This window comes from Oncorhynchus clarkii, chromosome 1, assembly GCF_045791955.1.
Source record: "Oncorhynchus clarkii lewisi isolate Uvic-CL-2024 chromosome 1, UVic_Ocla_1.0, whole genome shotgun sequence".
Lineage (NCBI taxonomy): Eukaryota > Metazoa > Chordata > Actinopteri > Salmoniformes > Salmonidae > Oncorhynchus > Oncorhynchus clarkii.
Window position 1 is genome coordinate 83,254,681 of NC_092147.1, and position 17,762 is coordinate 83,272,442.

The 17,762-nt window shown below is 42.9% G+C and overlaps 1 protein-coding gene across 1 annotated transcript in view; it reads left to right on the top strand.

Annotated features, from left to right (window-relative positions):
- Nucleotides 1-17,762, top strand: part of LOC139418016 (solute carrier family 35 member F3-like) — a 161,949-nt gene that overhangs the window by 101,782 nt on the left and 42,405 nt on the right. The gene's annotated exons all lie outside the window — the stretch shown is intronic.

The following is a 17,762-nucleotide window of genomic DNA, read 5'->3' on the forward strand; positions in this document are numbered from 1 at the left end:
GTTAGAGCAGGTAGCCTAGTGGTTAGAACAGGTAGCCAGGTAGCCTAGTGGTTAGAACAGGTAGCCAGGTAGCCTAGTGGTTAGAACAGGTAGCCAGGTAGCCTAGTGGTTAGAACAGGTAGCCTAGTGGTTAGAGCAGGTAGCCAGGTAGCCTAGTGGTTAGAACAGGTAGCCAGGTAGCCTAGTGGTTAGAGCAGGTAACCTAGTGGTTAGAGCAGGTAACCTAGTGGTTAGAGCAGGTAGCCTAGTGGTTAGAACAGGTAGCCAGGTAGCCTAGTGGTTAGAACAGGTAGCCAGGTAGCCTAGTGGTTAGAGCAGGTAGCCTAGTGGTTAGAGCAGGTAGCCAGGTAGCCTAGTGGTTAGAACAGGTAGCCAGGTAGCCTAGTGGTTAGAACAGGTAGCCAGGTAGCCTAGTGGTTAGAACAGGTAGCCTAGTGTTTAGAGCAGGTAACCTAGTGGTTAGCGCAGGTAACCTAGTGGTTAGAGCAGGTAGCCTATTGGTTAGAGCAGGTAACCTAGTGGTTAGAGCAGGTAGCCTAGTGGTTAGAGCAGGTAACCTAGTGGTTAGAGCAGGTAGCCTAGTGGTTAGAGCAGGTAACCTAGTGGTTAGAGCAGGTAACCTAGTGGTTAGAGCAGGTAGCCTAGTGGTTAGAACAGGTAGCCAGGTAGCCTAGTGGTTAGAGCAGGTAGCCAGGTAGCCTAGTGGTTAGAGCAGGTAGCCTAGTGGTTAGAGCAGGTAGCCAGGTAGCCTAGTGGTTAGAGCAGGTAGCCTTTTCTGGTTAGAGCAGGTAGCCAGGTAGCCTAGTGGTTAGAGCAGGTAGCCTAGTGGTTAGAGCAGGTAGCCTAGTGGTTAGAGCAGGTAGCCTAGTGGTTAGAGCAGGTAGCCTAGTGGTTAGAACAGGTAGCCAGGTAGCCTAGTGGTTAGAGCAGGTAGCCTAGTGGTTAGAACAGGTAGCCAGGTAGCCTAGTGGTTAGAACAGGTAGCCAGGTAGCCTAGTGGTTAGAACAGGTAGCCAGGTAGCCTAGTGGTTAGAACAGGTAGCCTAGTGGTTAGAGCAGGTAGCCAGGTAGCCTAGTGGTTAGAACAGGTAGCCAGGTAGCCTAGTGGTTAGAGCAGGTAACCTAGTGGTTAGAGCAGGTAACCTAGTGGTTAGAGCAGGTAGCCTAGTGGTTAGAACAGGTAGCCAGGTAGCCTAGTGGTTAGAACAGGTAGCCAGGTAGCCTAGTGGTTAGACCAGGTAGCCTAGTGGTTAGAGCAGGTAGCCAGGTAGCCTAGTGGTTAGAACAGGTAGCCAGGTAGCCTAGTGGTTAGAACAGGTAGCCAGGTAGCCTAGTGGTTAGAACAGGTAGCCAGGTAGCCTAGTGGTTAGAACAGGTAGCCTAGTGGTTAGAGCAGGTAACCTAGTGGTTAGAGCAGGTAACCTAGTGGTTAGAGCAGGTAGCCTAGTGGTTAGAGCAGGTAACCTAGTGGTTAGAGCAGGTAGCCTAGTGGTTAGAACAGGTAGCCAGGTAGCCTAGTTGTTAAGAGCAGGTAGCCTAGTGGTTAGAGTGTTGGGCCAGTAACTGAGAGGTTGGTGGATCGAATCCCTGAGCTGACAAGGTAAAAATTGGTTGTTCTGCCCCTGAACAAGGCACGGGTGTTGTTAGACCCGAGATGAGAAGTCAATATATCCTACAAAACACTGGCTTCCAGGGCATTATCACTTTTATACAACGGGTTACCAACATATTTAAATAATGATTGACATATTATCATTAAAAACATTGTTTTGATCAATTTATTCATACTATTTCATCCTTCCACAAGATACAGTCCCGACACAAATCAGTCTTTTTGTTCTGTATCTATAGACTCGACCCAGTCCTTCAGTCTTTTGTTCTGTATCTATAGACTCGACCCAGTTGTTCAGTCTTTTTGTTCTGTATCTATGGACTCGACCCAGTCCTTCAGTCTGTTTGTTCTGTATCTATGGACTTGACCCAGTCCTTCAGTCTGTTTGTTCTGTATCTATGGACGTGACCCAGTCCTTCAGTCTGTTTGTTCTGTATCTATGGACTTGACCCAGTCCTTCAGTCTGTTTGTTCTGTATCTATGGACGTGACCCAGTCCTTCAGTCTGTTTGTTCTGTATCTATGGACTCGACCCAGTCCTTCAGTCTGTTTGTTCTGTATCAATGGACGTGACCCAGTCCTTCAGTCTGTTTGTTCTGTATCTATGGACTCGACCCAGTCGTTCAGTCTGTTTGTTCTGTATCTATGGACGTGACCCAGTCCTTCAGTCTTTTTGTTCTGTATCTATGGACGCGACCCAGTCGTTCAGTCTGTTTGTTCTGTATCTATGGACGTGACCCAGTCCTTCAGTCTGTTTGTTCTGTATCTATGGACTCGACCCAGTCGTTCAGTCTGTTTGTTCTGTATCTATGGACGTGACCCAGTCCTTCAGTCTTTTTGTTCTGTATCTATAGACTCGACCCAGTCATTCAGTCTTTTTGTTCTGTATCTATGGACTCAACCCAGTCGTTCCGTCTGTTTGTTCTGTATCTATGGACGCAACCCAGTCGTTCAGTCTTTTTGTTCTGTATCTATGGACTCGTTCTAAATGTTCCATTGCCATACTGCTAGCCAACTACGGCTAACTTAGTCACGTCAAAAAGTGCAGACAGAATAACAGCAAAGTAGCTGCTGTTGTTTAAGCTGTTTTCTAGTGACATTTATTTGGATACATCCATAACAATGAGCTAATGAGGCGTGATTTCACCTGGCATAGAACATGTGCTCTCTCATCAGGACACTGTTGTTCAGAGGAGCTAGCCAACAACACAGCTAACACAATCACTTCAAACTGGAGCTGGGAATATTGCAAACTAGCTGCACTTCATTTCGTTTGACCTTTTCCAGTTGAATTTTTGGGGGTATATATCCATAAAAATGATGCTAGCGGATTCATGATTTTGACTGGCTGAGAAACGCTTCCTGCCCGTCTGTCTCATCCCAACCATTACTACGAGACAGCTGGAGATCCCAATTTGAATATTGAAACAATTTTGCAAATGTCAGAGGGACAGACAGCAAGGTTTATAGAAATCTCTGCTGTTGAAAACTGAAGGTTAGTCTAAAAGAGATCATGTCTAGATGCTTTTTATAGTAGAGATCAAGTTTATAAATTGCTTGGCTGGGCTGATGAGCCAGTGGATTGCGCAGTCAGATGGAACAGAGTAAAGGCATTAGGCATTGTAACATCATAGATTTAGCCGGTGGTAACTTGTGTGGAACAGACACCGGCTGGAATGCGGTTTTAACCAATCAGCATTCAGGATTAGACGTACCCGTTGTATAACATTGGACAGTAACAGTGTCCAAATAACACAAGGCAGTCTGCCTGACACTGAAAGTACTACTTAGAATGCATGCTTAATACATTGATTTATACTGTGGAGTTTGGAACAGACTGTATCCAAATAGGATTTAGTAGTATTCAAAGATATTACAGTATGGGGAGTATGAATAATTTCACCATGACACAGTAACTGGGCACAACTAAATACTGTCCTGAAACTGATTCAGTTGAAACACACTCACAGTAGTTCATAATGTCACCATGACACAGTAACTGGGCCCAACTAAATACTGTCCTGAAACTGATTCAGTTGATACAAACTCACAATAGTTCATAATGTCACCATAGCACTACAGCACTGTAACTAAGTGTCCACAAAGTCTATTAAATCCATCCAGGCTGACAGTGAATAAAGTGCTTAGCTCTGTCTCTGTCCCTGACTCTCCCAGGGTGTTGATTGGCTGGCTTGGCCCGTGGCTACGTTTGGAAGATTAAACTGTGCTGCAGTATGGACTCATAGCCAGGCACACACACACACACACACACACACACACACATAGACAAGCGCACGCATGCTCACACACACACACACACACACATAGACGAGCGAACGCATGCTCACACATACATGCACGCACATGTATACACACACACACACAGTCTGCAGTAAGGAGTCAGTGGCCAGGGCCACAGGATGTGAGAGGGATGGAGGCCCAAAAAGGACAAACTGAGCAGAGTGGAGATGACCTTCAGCATAAAGACAAAGAGACACTCACAGCTCAGAATAGAGACAGAGAAACACGACTCTCATCATCGTCGCTGTTGTGTGTGGAACACTTTGATAAACATCTGTGTGTGTCTGTCTGTCTGCGTGTGTGTGTGTGTGGGTGTGTTTGTGTGTGTGTTCCCATTCCCATAGCTGATTCATCATTTTATCCCTGCCGCCCAGACGTTCTGTCAATCCAATACCAAATCTTGTGTAGTGGGCGGCAGGGTAGCCGAGTGTTAGAGTGTTGGACTAGTAACCGGAAGGTTGCAAGTTCAAATCCCCTAGCTGACAAGGGACAAATCTGTCGTTCTGCTCCTGAACAGGCAGTTAACCCACTGTTCCTAGGCTGTCATTGAAAATAAGAATTTGTTCTTAACTGACTTGCCTAGTTAAATAAAGGTTAAATATAAAGGTGTAGAGCTTGGAATGGCAAACAAATATTAAATCTGATTCATTTCCTCCATCATCATTCATCTACTTCAGCATGTAATCTAAACCATATTGTTTCAGTCAGGCAGTGACGATGAATGAAGAATCAGAGTGCGATAGCAAGTTTATTGCTCATCAAACAATGACATTTACATAGCCTGTCTCTCCTGACTAATATAACACGGACTTGCCTACTGCAAGAGTTAAAGCCAATTGTATTTAAAGTGCATCATCACAAAGTCTCAATATAAGATTCTGTAGCGGCTCTAAACACAGAATGGGTTGCTGACCTTCTGCAGGCATTGGGGTCGATAGCAATCAGAGACTGTAATCTGTGTTGTAATGAATGTAATGTACCAGCAAGGTCAAAGGCCACAGCACTACAAATAAGGAAAGTCCCTTCCCAAATGAAGCTGTTTAGATAGAAACTCTCTCTCCCACTCACTCTCTCTCTCTCTCTCTCTCTCACTCTCTCTCTCTCTCTCTCTCTCTCTCAATTCAATTAAATTCATGGGACTTTATTGGCATGGGAAACATATGCTAACATTGCCAAAGCAAGCGAAGTAGATAATACACAAAAGTTAAATAAACAATAAAAATGTTGTATTATGTATATATACAGTGTTGTAACAATATACAAATGGTTAAAGTACAAAAGGGAAAATAAATAAGCATAAATATGGGTTGTATTTACAATGGTGTTTGTTCTTCACTGGTTGCCCTTTTCTTGTGGCAACAGGTCACAAATATGTGTGCTGTGATGGCACACTGGTATTTCACCCAGTAGATATGGGAGTTTATCAAAATCGGGTTTATTTTCAAATTCTTTGTGGATCTGTGTAATCTGAGGGAAATATGTGTCTCTAATATGGTCATACATTTGGCAGGAGGTTATGAAGTGCAGCTCAGTTTCCATCTCATTTTGTGGGCAGTCTGCACATGGCCTGTCTTCTCTTGAGAGCCAGGTCTGCCTACGGCGGCCTTTCTCAATAGCAAGGCTATGCTCACTGAGTCTGTACATAGCCAAAGCTTTCCTTAAGTTTGGTCAGTCACAGTGGTCAGGTATTCTGCCACTAGGTACTCTCTGTTTATGGCCACACAGCATTCTAGTTTTCTCTGTTTTTTTGTTAATTTTTTCCAGTGTGTTTTCTCTTGATTTGGTTGGGTCTAATTGTGCTGCTGTCCTGGGGCTCTGTAGGGTGCGTTTGTGTTTCTGAACAGAGCCCCAGGACCAGCTTGCTTAGGGGACTCTTCTCCAGGTTCGTCTCTCTGTAGGTGATGGCTTTGTTATGGAAGGTTTGGGAATCACTTCATTTTAGGTGGTTGTAGAATTTAACAGCTATTTTCTGGATTCTGCATGCATTATTTGGTGTTCTACGTTGTACACAGAGGACATTTTTGCAGAATTCTGCATGCAGAGTCTCAATTTGGGGATTGTCCCATTTTGTGAATTCTTGGTTGGTGAGCGGACCCCAGACCTCACTACCATAAAGGGCCATGAGTTCTATAACTCATTCAAGTATTTTTAGATCCTAATTGGTAGGTTGAATTTTATGTTCCTTTTGATGGCATAGAAAACCCTTTTTGCCTTGTCTCTCAGATCGTTCACAGCTTTGTGGAAGTTACCTGTGCCGCTGATGTTTAGGCCACGGTACATATAGTTTTTTGTGTGCTCTAGGGTAACGGTGTTTAGATATTTGTTGTATTTGTGGTCCTGGCGACTGAACCTTTTTTGGTACACCATTACTTTGGTCTTACTGAAATTTACTGTCAGGACCCAGGTTTGGCAGAATCTGTGCAGAAGATCTAGGTGCTGCTGTAGGCCCTCCTTGGTTGGGGACCGAAGCACCAGATCATCAGCAAACAGTAGACATTTCTCTCTCTCTTTCTCTCTCTCTCTCTATCTCTCTCTCTCTCACTCACTCACTCACTCACTCACTCACTCACTCACTCACTCACTCACTCAGATGCTGAGTGGAACAGTAAGGAAAGAGTCACTTCTTAAATGAAAGTATCTCAGACATATCAATAGAATCAGCCTACTGGAATTGGCAAAGCCCTTCAGACTATTTGAGGGGCAGTTTGTCTGCACCGTCATGGGTACACTCAATATGGCTGACAGCTGACATGGTCTACTATTCTAGAGTCCCAAATTAAGCCGCCTTAGATACCCTTCCCAAATGAAGCTATTTCTGAAACTCACTTAGATACCTTTGATAATACAGTGGTAGCAATACATGGTTATAACATGTACAGAAAAGACAGAAGTGCCAATGGGGGCGGTGTTGAGGTCTATATTCAGAGCCATATTCCTGTAAAACTTAGAGAGGATCTCATGTTAAATACTGTTGAAGTAATATGGCTACAGGTTCATCTGCCTCACCTGAAGCCCATTCTTGTGGGAAGCTGCTATAGACCATCAAGTGCTAACAGTCAGTATCTGGATAATAATGTGTGAAATGCTTGATAATGTATGTGATATCAACAGAGAGATATATTTTCTGGGTGAAAGGATTGGACCGTTTTCTTCCATTTTCGCCTGAAATGACATACCCAAATCTAACTGCCTGTAGGTCAGGACCTGAAGCAAGGATTTGCATATTCGTATACCATTTGAAAGGAAACACTTTGAAGTTTGTGGAAATGTGAAATGTGAAATGAATGTAGGAGGATATAACACATTAGATAATACAAAGAAAAAAACGTTTTTTTTCTTCTTTTTCCCATCATCTTTGAAATGCAAGAGAAAGGCCATTAACTGACTTAGGACTCCAGGAGCAATTTAGATTTTGGCCACTAGATGGAAGCAGTGTTTGTGCAACGTTTTAGACTGATCCAATGAACCATTGTATTTCTGTTCAAAATGTTCTATCAAGTCTGCCCAAGTGTGCATAATTGGTCAATATATACATTTTCAAGTATATAACTGTGCACTCTCCTCAAACAATAGCATGGTATGTTTTCATTGTAATAGCTACTGTAAATTGGACCGTTAGATTAACAAGAATTTAAGCTTTCTGCCCATATCAGATATGTCTATGTCCTGGGAAATGTTCTTGTTACTTACAACGTTATGCTAATCACATTAGCGCACCTTAGCTCAACCGTCCCGGGTGGGAAACCGATCTGTCGAGATCCTTAAGAGGTTTTTAAGCTACACAAATGTAATAGTTTTGCATTCTCTTTTACACACGAAGATGTACCTCCCCACACAACATGTCTGTGCTCTTTCTTAATGAGGGAGATGTCACGGAACACGGACACGTCCCCCCCGCATGTCATCAGAGGTATGTTTTATTTTCACCAGGGATCTAGAATGGTTAAATGTTGTACTTAATCTTCTATAAGGTGTTCATTCAAACTCTGAAAAAGAGTGATACTCTCTAAGGTATGTTTAATGCTCTTTATACATTTGATAACAAGGCGCTGCATGGGTGGCCTAGCCACCAAAACAACATCAAATGAACCTTGTATCCATTGCAGTTTTTAAAAAATTAACCAGGCAAGTCAGTTAAGAACAAATCCTTATTTAGAACGACAGGGAACAGTGAGTTAACTGTCTTATTCAAGGGAAGAACAACAGATTTTTACCTAGTCAGCTGTGGGATTTGATCCAGCAACCTTTCGGTTACTGGCCCAACACTCTAACCACTAGGCTACCTGCCCCTTATTACCAGACTATGAGGTGGGCGTATCTCTCAGGTTTACCTGAGAACACAGGGTACACAATCTGAGAGAAACATGCAGGTTCACCAGAGGAGAAAACGAGTAAGACTTTTTCAACAAGCAGCATCCGAGGTTTATTAGTCCTGTATTACTCCTGGTCCTTGGAATACAACGGTCCTGTATTACTCCTGGTCCTGTATTACTCCTGGTTCTGTAGTTCTATTAATCACCTGTCTAGAGTGGCTGATATAGCCCTGTAGTTATATTAATCACTTGTCTAGAGTGGCTGATATAGCCCTGTAGATCTATTAATCACCTGGTCTAGAGTGGCTGATATAGCCCTGTAGTTATATTAATCACCTGGCCCAGAGTGGCTGATATAACCCTGTAGTTCCATTAATCACCTGTCTAGAGTGGCTGATATAGCCCTGTAGTTCCATTAATCACCTGTCTAGAATGGCTGTTATAGCCCCCATTGTGGCATTAAACACTAATTGCCTCTGTGTCAGAACTGCGTTGATGTTTATTCGGTGAAAATAACAGTAATCATGAGCTAGGTACACGTTTTGGCACAAACTCTGTTTCCTGTCCGTGCCTGTAGCTCTGTGTACTGACAGTATCACATGCACAACTTGTTGAATATCTTGTGATTATAATGACCATTGGGTAGGTGTTTGTGGGCGTACACTACCAGTCAAAAGTTTGGACACACCTACTCTTTCTTTATTTATTTTTTACTATTTTCTACATTGTAGAATAATAGTGAAGATATCAAAACTATGAAATAACACATATGGAATAATGTAGTAACCAAAAAAGTGTAAATATATTTGAGATTCTTCAAAGTTGCCACCCTTTGCCTTGATGACAGCTTTGCACACTCTTGGCATTCTCTCAACCAGCTTCATGAGGAATGCTTTTCCAAAAGTCTTGAAGGAGTTCCCACATATGCTGAGCACTTGTTGGCTGCTTTTCCTTCACTCTGTGGTCCAACTCATCCCAAACCATTTCAATTGGGTTGAGTTCAGGTGATTGTGGAGGCCAGGTCATCTGATGCAGCACTCCATCACTCTCCGTCTTGGTCAAATAGCCCGTACACAGCCTGGAGGTGTGCTGGGTCGTTGTCCTGTTGAAAAATAAATTATAGTCCCACTAAGCGCAAATAAAATGTCATGGCGTATTGCTGCAGAATGCTGTGGGAGCCATGCTGGTAAAGTGTGCCTTGAATTCTAAATAAATCACAGACACTGTCACCAGGAAAGCACCCCCACACCATCACACGTCCACCTCCATGCTTCACGCTGGGAACCACTCATGAATAGTGGTTGGAACCAAAAATCTCAAATTTGGACTCATCAGACCAAAGGACAGATCTCCACCGGTCTAATGTCCATTGCTCGTGTTTCTTGGCCCAAGCAAGTCTCTTCGACCATGAAGGCCTGATTCACACAGTCTCCTCTGAACAGTTGATGTTGAGATGTGTGTATTACTTGAACTCTGTGAAGCATTTATTTGGGCTGCAATCTGACGTGCAGTTAACTCTAATGAACTTGTCCTCTGCAGCAGAGGTAACTCTGGGTTCCTTTCCTGTGGTGGTCCTCATGAGTGCTAGATTCATCATAGCGCTTGATGGTTTTTGCGACTTTACTTTGTGAAATCTTCCGTATTGACTGACCTTCATGTCTTAAAGTAATGATGGACTGTTGTTTCTCTTTGCTTATTTGAGCTGTTTTTGCCATAATATGGACTTGGTCTTTTACCAAATAGGGCTATCTTCTGTATACCACCCCTACCTTGTCACAACACAACTGATTGGCTTTAATGTATTATAGGTTAAAAATAATCCACAAATGAACAAGGCACACCTGTTAATATATATTTTTAAATTAACCTTTATTTAACAAGGCAAGTCAGTTAAAAACAATTTCTTATTTACAATGACAGCCTATTCCAGCCAAACCCCAGTGACACTGGGCCAATTGTGCACCACCCTATGGGACTCACAATCACAGCCAGGTGTGATACAGCCTTGATTTGAACTGAGATGCAGTGCCTTAAACCACTGCACCACTCGGGAGCCCAAATGCATTCCAGGTGACTACCTCATAAAGCTGGTGGAGAGAATGCCAAGAGTGTGCAAAGCTATCATCAAGGCAAAGGGTGACTAGTTTGAATAATCTAAAATCTAAAATATATTTTGATTTGCTTAACACTTTTTTGGTTACTACATGATTCCAAGTGTGTTATTTTATTGTTTTGATGTCTTAACAATTATTCAAAAATGTAGACATCAGTGAAAATTTGACTATTTTCACAATAGTCCAATCATTTCATAAGATATCAAAAACTACAATCAAGGTAAGAATGATAAATGTCAAAGGTTGGAATTCCCCTTGAATATCTCTCAATCTGGGTTTGGTGAGGCTTTAAAGTGAAGTTCAGACTTGAATTGTATGAATATGCATTGCTTGAGTCTGATGCATTTGTTTACTGTGTTCTAATGTTTTCTTTGTGTTTTGCTTCTAGCTGCACGGTGGAGAGTGCTTGCAGAGGATGAGAGAGACATTTGGATGTGAGCTAATGTTGACCTGATTAGCAATGCAGAGGATGGCCTGCAAAATGACAAACCAGTGTGGCTTTGTCAACTACTACAGAGCCGCTTGGAGAGGGACCAGAGCTACTTGGTTGAGCCACACCACACGGATCATGTCTGGGGAGTTTTCATCAAGGCCACCTAGATCCCACGGACCCCTCAACGCTATAGAAAAACAGTAACCCAAATGAAGGCTCGCTCTGGGCCAAGCGCTGGGAAAAGTGGTGCTTCAATAGTATTCCTGAAGATAATAAAATAAAAATCATTCAAAGTAATTTATTCATTCATTCATTCATAATTCACTGTAATGAATTAATGTAATAATAAATTGTGCTTTTAATATACCAGTGACAGTCACTACAGAAAGCTAGCAATGACTAGCATTAGCATTCGGTGGGGTGAATAAGCATGCTCAACCTGCGGACCGAGATTTAATGCAACTGACGTCAAAGGCACTGGCCTTTCAAGACCTGTCCTGGTAAGTGTGTGGACGGTTTGCTCGTTTCTTGGGATTCATTACCAGACATATAGACATCCGTGTACATCCACGCACATGACCTGTTCCTTATCGGAGATAAACGGGACGTGTACAAGGCCAAACACAGCTGGACACATGACCGCACATTTCCAGAAATTGTATGTTTTCGGAATCTTGCACTGGAATGTTGTGCCTTTTCATGCAGTGAATTATGGATCATGCTGTCATACTGTTGTGACAGATGCAGACTCATACTGTTGTGACAGATGCAGACTCATACTGTTGTGACAGATGCAGACTCATACTGTTGTGACAGATGCAGACTCATACTGTTGTGACAGATGCAGACTCATACTGTTGTGACAGATGCAGACTCATACTGTTGTGACAGATGCAGACTCATACTGTTGTGACAGATGCGGACTCATACTGTTGTGACAGATGCAGACTCATACTGTTGTGACAGATGCAGACTCATACTGTTGTGACAGATGCAGACTCATACTGTTGTGACAGATGCAGACTCATACTGTTGTGACAGATGCAGACTCATACTGTTGTGACAGATGCAGACTCATACTGTTGTGACAGATGCGGACTCATACTGTTGTGACAGATGCGGACTCATACTGTTGTGACAGATGCGGACTCATACTGTTGTGACAGATGCGGACTCATACTGTTGTGACAGATGCGGACTCATACTGTTGTGACAGATGCGGACTCATACTGTTGTGACAGATGCAGACTCATACTGTTGTGACAGATGCAGACTCATACTGTTGTGACAGATGCAGACTCATACTGTTGTGACAGATGCAGACTCATACTGTTGTGACAGATGCAGACTCATACTGTTGTGACAGATGCGGACTCATACTGTTGTGACAGATGCGGACTCATACTGTTGTGACAGATGCGGACTCATACTGTTGTGACAGATGCGGACTCATACTGTTGTGACAGATGCGGACTCATACTGTTGTGACAGATGCAGACTCATACTGTTGTGACAGATGCAGACTCATACTGTTGTGACAGATGCAGACTCATACTGTTGTGACAGATGCAGACTCATACTGTTGTGACAGATGCAGACTCATACTGTTGTGACAGATGCAGACTCATACTGTTGTGACAGATGCAGACTCATACTGTTGTGACAGATGCAGACTCATACTGTTGTGACAGATGCAGACTCATACTGTTGTGACAGATGCAGACTCATACTGTTGTGACAGATGCAGACTCATACTGTTGTGACAGATGCAGACTCATACTGTTGTGACAGATGCAGACTCATACTGTTGTGACAGATGCAGACTCATACTGTTGTGACAGATGCAGACTCATACTGTTGTGACAGATGCAGACTCATACTGTTGTGACAGATGCAGACTCATACTGTTGTGACAGATGCAGACTCATACTGTTGTGACAGATGCAGACTCATACTGTTGTGACAGATGCAGACTCATACTGTTCTCTTGGATGTAATATTAAATATGCAAAACAGGACATAAATGAATGTAGGAGCCTTTCTAAAAGCAGTATAAGACCTACAACAAGATTATAGTTTGACAGACCTTGCAGCTGTCCTACGTTATGAAGAATATATTTTGATCCTCTTCTCAGAGGGCAACAGTTTTGTGTCACTGTTAATTGCAAACAGTATTGATTTGAGATTAAATTTCACACCAGAAAAAAGGTTATAAAAGGGGTTTTCGGCTGCCCCACATTTTGTCCACCCAATCGAAGAACCAAAGGATGAATCTAGTACTGAAATCATAAGCTACAGCTAGCTAGCACTGCAGTGCATAACATGTGGTGAGTAGTTGACTCAAAGAGAAAAAAATACAATAATTGAACAGTTTTTAACAACTTATTTTCTTCAAAAATGAAGGCGAAGCAGCAGAGAGCGAGAGAAAGCTAGCTATATTTCACAACTTTCACTTTGCAGCTAGCTAATGTAACCTCAAACACCCGGCTCAAACTGAGAGGAATGCTATTTATGTTAGCTAGCAGATTAAGGCTATCCAACACTGGAGCACTACCAAGTCAAGGTAAACGTTTGGTTTTATTAATTTATTGCCACCTGGGCCCGCTGGTGTAACTGCTAAACTGCTTGCTGCACACTGTTCTGCATGATTGTAGCGGGTTTACTAACGCACTAGTTCTAGTAGCTACTGTATGTTGACTATGACGCAAGCTAATATGGTGACATTTATGGTATGAAGGTTTGGCTTGGAATCTTTTTTGTTGCCTGGTCACAGACAGCTGTTGTGTTGTACACTGAAGTCCACAAGCGAAGGGAAAAGGTGAGAGGAGGAGAGCAGGTAGATGCCAGTAGGAATGAGTAAAGTGAAGATGCTGTTTGTATGTGGCTGTTAATGAAAGTGAACTGTGTGTGTGGGTGATCAGGGGTGATTTCATTCCACCGATGGAACGAAACAGGGACCTACCTGGATTTGTCCAATATAAACTATTATTTGCCAACTGTTGACTAATGATTCCACCCCAGATCAGCTAGATGCAGGCAAGAGTGTGCAAGGTGTTATTGAATGTGTCACTGTCTGTCACCTTGATTACTCCAATTTGTCTCTCAACCTGTGCACCTACTGCACGTTATACACTTTAATTCGTAGGCTAGGTTGTAGCAACCCCGTGATGGGTACAGGGAACATTAGAGCATCATGTAGTAGCCTAAACCTATCCATGTTACATTGAACTGGGTGAATGGAATATGAATGACAATCATCCAATATGCTGTAATAGAAATAGGGCCATGCTCATAAAACAATTGTCCTCCCTAATCTTAAACAGCACCGACCGCCACTGGTGAAGGCCTTTTGAAACTGAACTGACATTCTTAATAATTGGCTATTTCACACATGAATACAGATTCAATATTGAGTTACAGAGATTTACAGTACATGACTAGAGTATCTAATGTTGGTACAGTACTGCAGTATCTTTCTAATGGTGTTTCTTTTGCCATTAGTCAATAGGTCATGTGATGAGTGAGAAGGTAAATCCTGGTTTCAAGCTGCCTTGATAGAAGTTATATAATGTTCTTGTGTTTCCAAGACTGCACGAGGAGGAGTATATTCTGTAGCTAACGGCTGGAGATGAGTAGGTATTAGCTTCCCTGTGGTACACACACACACACACACCCTGACACACGCACACACACACACACACACACAGCACACGTCGTTATCTTTAGAGTGAAAACACCATTAGGGAAATCCCTCATGTTAATGTGATGGCGACAAAGCCACACAAAAAGCCGGAGAAGGCAGGTGCTCCATGCAGATAGATGATAGCTATGGTTATGAAACAACGTAACATGCTGAACCATAAGGGATCTTGTCTTGTTCTATTATCTTTGGATTCGTTGTTATTATGTTATTATTCTGGGTGCTTGCTATAGCCCTGTTGGTGATGCTATAGCCCTGTTGGTGATGCTATAGCCCTGTTGGTGATGCTATAGCCCTGTTGGTGATGCTATTGTCCTGTTGGTGATGCTATTGTCCTGTTGGTGATGCTAGAGCCCTGTTTGTGATGCTATTGTCCTGTTGGTGATGCTATTGTCCTGTTGGTGATGCTATAGCCCTGTTGGTGATGCTATAGCCCTGTTGGTGATGCTATTGTCCTGTTGGTGATGCTAGAGCCCTGTTTGTGATGCTATTGTCCTGTTGGTGATGCTATTGTTCTGTTGGTGATGCTGTTGTCCTGTTGGTGATGCTATTGTCCTGTTGGTGATTCTATTGTCCTGTTGGTGATGCTATTGTCCTGTTGGTGATGCTATTGTCCTGTTGGTGATGCTATTGTCATGTTGGTGATACTATTGTCCTGTTGGTGATGCTATTGCCCTGTTGGTGATGCTATTGTCCTGTTGGTGATGCTATTGTCCTGTTTGTGATGCTATTGTCCTGTTGGTGATGTATAGCCCTGTTTGTGATGCTATAGCCCTGTTGGTGATGCTATTGCCCTGTTGGTGATGCTATTGCCCTGTTGGTGATGCTATTGTCCTGTTGGTGATGCTAGAGCCCTGTTTGTGATGCTATTGTCCTGTTGGTGATGCTATTGTTATGTTGGTGATGCTGTTGTCCTGTTGGTGATGCTATTGTCCTGTTGGTGATGCTATTGTCCTGTTGGTGATGCTATTGTCCTGTTGGTGATGCTATAGCCCTGCTTGTGATGCTATTGTCCTGTTGGTGATGCTATTGTCCTGTTTGTGATGCTATTGTCCTGTTGGTGATGTATAGCCTTGTTTGTGATGCTATTGTCCTGTTGGTGATGCTATTGTCCTGTTTGTGATGCTATTGTCCTGTTGGTGATGGTGATGCTATTGTCCTGTTGGTGATGCTATAGCCCTGTTTGTGATGCTATTGTCCTGTTGGTGATGCTATTGTCCTGTTGGTGATGCTATTGCCCTGTTGGTGATGCTATTGTCCTGTTGGTGATGCTATAGCCCTGTTTGTGATGCTATTGTCCTGTTGGTGATGCTATTGTCCTGTTGGTGATGCTATTGTCCTGTTGGTGATGCTATTATCCTGTTGGTGATGCTATTGTCCTGTTGGTGATGCTATTGTCCTGTCGGTGATGCTATTGTTCTGTTGGTGATGCTATTGTCCTGTTGGTGATGCTATAGCCCTGTTGGTGATGCTATAGCCCTGTTGGTGATGCTATTGTCCTGTTGGTGATGCTATTGTCCTGTTGGTGATGCTATTGCCCTGTTGGTGATGCTATTGTCCTGTTGGTGATGCTATAGCCCTGTTGGTGATGCTATTGTCCTGTTGGTGATGCTATAGCCCTGTTTGTGATGCTATTGTCCTGTTGGTGATGCTATAGCCCTGTTTGTGATGCTATTGTCCTGTTGGTGATGCTATTGTCCTGTTGGTGATGCTATTGCCCTGTTGGTGATGCTATTGTCCTGTTGGTGATGCTATAGCCCTGTTTGTGATGCTATTGTCCTGTTGGTGATGCTATTGTCCTGTTGGTGATGCTATTGCCCTGTTGGTGATGCTATTATCCTGTTGGTGATGCTATTGTCCTGTTGGTTATGCTATTGTCCTGTTGGTGATGCTATTGTCCTGTCGGTGATGCTATTGTTCTGTTGGTGATGCTATTGTCCTGTTGGTGATGCTATAGCCCTGTTGGTGATGCTATAGCCCTGTTGGTGATGCTATTGTCCTGTTGGTGATGCTATTGTCCTGTTGGTGATGCTATTGCCCTGTTGGTGATGCTATTGTCCTGTTGGTGATGCTATAGCCCTGCTTGTGATGCTATTGTCCTGTTGGTGATGCTATTGTCCTGTTTGTGATGCTATTGTCCTGTTGGTGATGCTATAGCCCTGTTTGTGATGATATTGTCCTGTTGGTGATGCTATTGTCCTGTTGGTGATGCTATTGTCCTGTTGGTGATGCTATAGCCCTGTTTGTGATGCTATTGTCCTGTTGGTGATGCTATTGTCCTGTTGGTGATGCTATTGCCCTGTTGGTGATGCTATTGTCCTGTTGGTGATGCTATAGCCCTGTTTGTGATGCTATTGTCCTGTTGGTGATGCTATTGTCCTGTTGGTGATGCTATTGTCCTGTTGGTGATGCTGTAGTATTTTTGTATGGCTCTAGGAAGAGAGCCAGTATGTCCAATAATCTCTGTGTGTTTTCAAGTACCTACTGTTTGTCTGCACACAAGTTTTCTCTAAAACATTAATCACTTCTTCAAAGTCACAGTCAAACAAAGTCAGTCCTGACATGTCCCAGACAGACAATGATGGTAGACACATGAATGATGTGTGTGTGTCTCTCTGTCTGTGTGTTTCTCTCTCTCTGTGTGTGTGTGTGTGTGTGTGTGTGTGTGTGTGTGTGTGTGTGTGTGTGTGTGTGTGTGTGTCATTGTAAGTCAAGAGGCAAGGACTCCTGAGTAAAAGTCGTCTCAGATTGGGTATCAGCCCCTGCCCTCTCCTGTCCTCTGTTTGGCTGCAGAATGACTGCCAGACACACACACACACTGCCACACTCGAACACCAGATTTTGTGTAATAGATTTTGTCCGAGTTCAGTTAAATTGTAAACGACCTGAAATAGACATAAGGAATATTCAGTGGAGGATGAAACGTGTTGTGTGGGCATAGATACTGTAAGCTGTAATAGGTTATTGTATGAAGAACGTGTTGACATTGTGTGAAGGACCTGTACTTACTGAAAGTGACTTAGGCTACTTCAGATTATCGAATATTCGGTGTGGATAATGGATATAGAAGAGTCATAATAGCTTATTGAATTGAAAAATGCAATACAGTTTTAGAGTTGTCTCTTAAAATGTTATCTCAATATATTATAACATCTGTATGATTTAGCAGTTATGGGTCTCTGATGCCATGTGACCCCTTTAATTATAATTCTAGTTCCACAGAAAATCTCTACCCTGGTCTCATATTGTAGTGCTGTAGACAACTATTCTAAATCTCTACTCTGGTCTCA